The sequence below is a fragment of the Coptis chinensis genome, chromosome 9, assembly GCF_015680905.1.
Source record: "Coptis chinensis isolate HL-2020 chromosome 9, ASM1568090v1, whole genome shotgun sequence".
In the NCBI taxonomy this organism is placed as follows: domain Eukaryota; kingdom Viridiplantae; phylum Streptophyta; class Magnoliopsida; order Ranunculales; family Ranunculaceae; genus Coptis; species Coptis chinensis.
This window is the reverse complement of record NC_141464.1, coordinates 22,763,976-22,767,550: the sequence shown is the minus strand read 5'-3', so window position 1 is coordinate 22,767,550 and position 3,575 is coordinate 22,763,976. Positions and strand designations below refer to the sequence as shown.

At 40.2% G+C, this 3,575-nt stretch overlaps 1 long non-coding RNA gene across 1 annotated transcript; it reads right to left on the bottom strand.

Moving 5' to 3' along the window:
- Positions 1 to 405: 405 nt before the first annotated feature.
- Positions 406 to 2,956, bottom strand: LOC147475233 (uncharacterized). The gene is made up of 4 exons (XR_015207175.1): positions 2,641 to 2,956; positions 2,436 to 2,517; positions 1,956 to 2,030; positions 406 to 599 (listed from the first exon to the last, which is right to left on the bottom strand). It is a non-coding gene; the product is annotated as an uncharacterized LOC147475233 (long non-coding RNA).
- Positions 2,957 to 3,575: the final 619 nt, after the last annotated feature.

The window sequence follows — 3,575 nt, the reverse complement described above, 5'->3', positions numbered from 1 at the left end:
GTATTGCAACAATGGCCTTTAGTGGAATAAGCCATTTGTTGACGGACTTGGGTCTTGGTTCTGGGCGAACATGGGAAGCCCAAGCCCGTCAGGAGGCCCAACCTTAATTTCTCCTCATGGTCTCTGTTATAGCCTATAAATAGAAACCTTTTGTCACGCCTCGAGACCCCACACACACATCCCGAGGATGAGGAGTGAATCTCGAGGCTGACACCCAATTATAACGAAATTTCGGCAGAGTTTCCTTTGTTTAATCGACATTCGTAAACCCTAAAACCTGTCATAAACCTATCATAAACCTGGACATTTCATAATACCCTTCCAACAACCATATACATACAAAATCTTCACCCTACACACCACGGTGATGCCCATATACATATCCCAAAATGCTTATAATGAACTACACTCCAATACATCAAATAAATACATCAAAATGAGCGGAGCTCTATATATATACAACCAAAATGACTAGACTATCTCTATACAACCAAAAGTATGAACTTGACTCTGTCCTCGTCAAGCATAAGGAAATCCTCCCAAATCACCATAACCGTCATCACTAGGGTTAGGGAAAACCTCCTCCGCAACTGGCTCGTCTGAAATGTTAAGTAGGATGAGCAAACAACTATGCCCAATAGAAACGCACATAACCAATAAATAGTTACTTATAGAAAACATTTAAAACATGCAGGGTTTCCATAAAAGTATTCAAATATCGTGACTATATATACATCACTAACTAGCAGAAATCATCTTGACATGCTTCATTGATATACAAAATATAGTTTTTCACAGTCATCATACAACTATTGTGGCCGCTGCATCCTATTAGAATGGTGAGGGTAACGACCGGTTTTCACCCGATCCACAAAGGCAATCTCGGTTTAGTACTTTCCAGTGTGAACCATGCACCGTTGTTTTCCTGATTTTACCGGCAGGGAGCTGAAATGCCGTTGTTGTGTTCGTACACACAAAATCCCCAAAGCTTTTAGGGCTCAGGTGGGCCCTGTGACCACGACCCCCATACAGGCTGTCACCTAACTTACGGTGGTCAACCGTTCGACGACTGCAGACTGCTCAGGATCCTGACACACATCCAGGAGTGGGCTAAACTCTCACTCCTCGCGTCTAAACCTCATCGAGGTAGCATGTAACCCCACACAAGCTAATCACCATACAGCGTGACACGCACAAGCATGGTTATCTAGAAAAGTAGAAAAGGAATTCCGGACTACATCCAGTGATGCATCCCTTTAAAGGTGGCCCACCACCCGAAAGGTGTACACCACGTTTGAATCTAGAACTTAACCGCCTCTAGAATTGCGACAACAGATTCCTTCTTTATAGGAATTCACAATTCCTTTTCTAAATCCCCCGTGATAAGCATAGTAATATCTATATATATACTTGTATTACCGATTGTTTTCAAATACTCTAGTTACATATTTAGTTTTTCTTTTTAAAACTGTTGATTTAAGAGGTGTGAGTTTCTCGGATTTCCCACCATCGAGTAAAACAACCTATGACTCCTAAACGGGCGGTACCATAGTAAATAACAACCGATGATTCCCAAAGCGGCGAATCATCATAAATAACACAACCATCCAGGGAACAATCGTAACCTCCCACCTAGTTACAAACACCGGGTAATCCTCACCAAGATACAAAATCCATCTCTCTCTCCTTCCATCGAGACAAGAGACGCGAACCCTTCCCAAAACCAGTTTTTCTCTTTTAACAAAGAAAACAAATCTCCACTACCCCAATTTTACCAAAAAAACCATTTCACCCGAAAGCTATCTATTTATATAGTTTATATCGAGGAAATACAGTGGAAAACATGAATATCATATATACATGCATGGTTGATACGCAACTATCTATTTCCTATTTAAACAATTCAAATCATGCATGAAAATAAGCAGACCATATATTAGTATGTAGGTTCCTACCTTAGCAAGCTCCGTTCTCCTCAAGCCCACTTAACTAAATCCAGCCCGCTTAACCGAATCAACTCGAATTCACTCCTATAACAGCATATACATATACGTCAATTATTAGAATTGATCAAACAACGAGGAATTCTTATCTAGTGTAAGCTGAAAAGAAATCTCGACGTTAAGAATTTGGTTTCGGATAAATTTTCATCTAACTACCGTTAAGCTCTGAGGCCATTTCGCGGCAAGCATTACTCGACGGTCTCTACAAATTATCCGGGCCATGGCAGGCCCTCATATCGACGCCAATCCTATCACATCCCAATTCCAAGTCCAAATTTCAACTACAACCAATCCCACGCCCTTCGATTCATATTAAATCTAATAACGATTACTGTCGTGTTCCTTATCAATCGTGCCTTACTCAATCAAATCCTAAACAAGTTTAAACTAACATAACTTCTCTAAAATAAAGTGAATATAGATAATTCTTACCGAGTCAGCAAGATTCCTCCTTAGTTTTCAGCTCCACCTCTATTCCACTCCACTCCAGCTTTTCCAAACTGCTACTGCCGACCTTCACCACCCCCAATACAATCAAATACAATCAATACACCCCCAATTCACTTAGTTTTCATCAATATATAACAAGTTATCGACATCGAGTTTAAACTATTTGATTGAGGCGAAAATAACTCACCTTTCACTTCGATTTCGCTTGGTACGCTCGAAATTCACTAGCTTCTCCAACTGCTACTGCCAAAATACCACACCCTCGTTTAATATTTTCAGTAACACATCAAATCCATTGAAATGAGTTTAAACTAGTTGTTTGAAACAGATTAAACTCACCCGGCAGCGGCGGTACGACGAAATTCACTAACCTTTCGCGAAAACCCGACGTAACTCCAAGAATTTTTGAAGCTTCACACTTGATTTGAGTGCTACTAAGGATTGGGTGTTTGAATTTTGGGTTGAATCGGTTGAATTTGGGAGAAGGGAGTTTTCTCTCTCCTAGGTTTTTAGTATTGGCGAAATTGGAGAAGAAGGAGAAGTTGGGTGTGATAATTTGGTTTCGCGATTTTGTTTGGTTTGGGCCGATTTGTTTGGTTAAGGCCCAAGCCCAATATGTCCCAATTAGGCTTAAGTCCTAATTCACTCCTAACCACTAACTTGTTTGACGTCGCGTCATAATAATTTTTCCGGCCCATCCCGCTAAATTTAATCTCCTATCTTTTATCTCACTGCAGGCTATAACGATGACCCACTCATGCGTGTAAAATTTGTTAACTTCGTACCCGCTTGAACGCTAGAAAACCTTAACCGGCATTTTGTCAAATTTTCGCATATGGGTCGCTTACCTAACGTGACTTATGAGTCGGAGTTAAGTTTCAGTAAGTTACGTACGTTTGAAATATAAACCCGACGACTAATTTACATAAATGACCCTAGATTTAATATGAAATTTACAAAAATACCCTTAACGAGAATTTGAATCTTTACACCTTTCTTCTTGGCCGAAATTTTACTATTCATCTTGATTGAAAAGAGAGGCAAGAAAAGATAGATCCAAATCGGTTCTAGCTTTGTGAGAAAGAAAGGGGCTGGTAGATCGTTGTCCACACAATGTCCAAT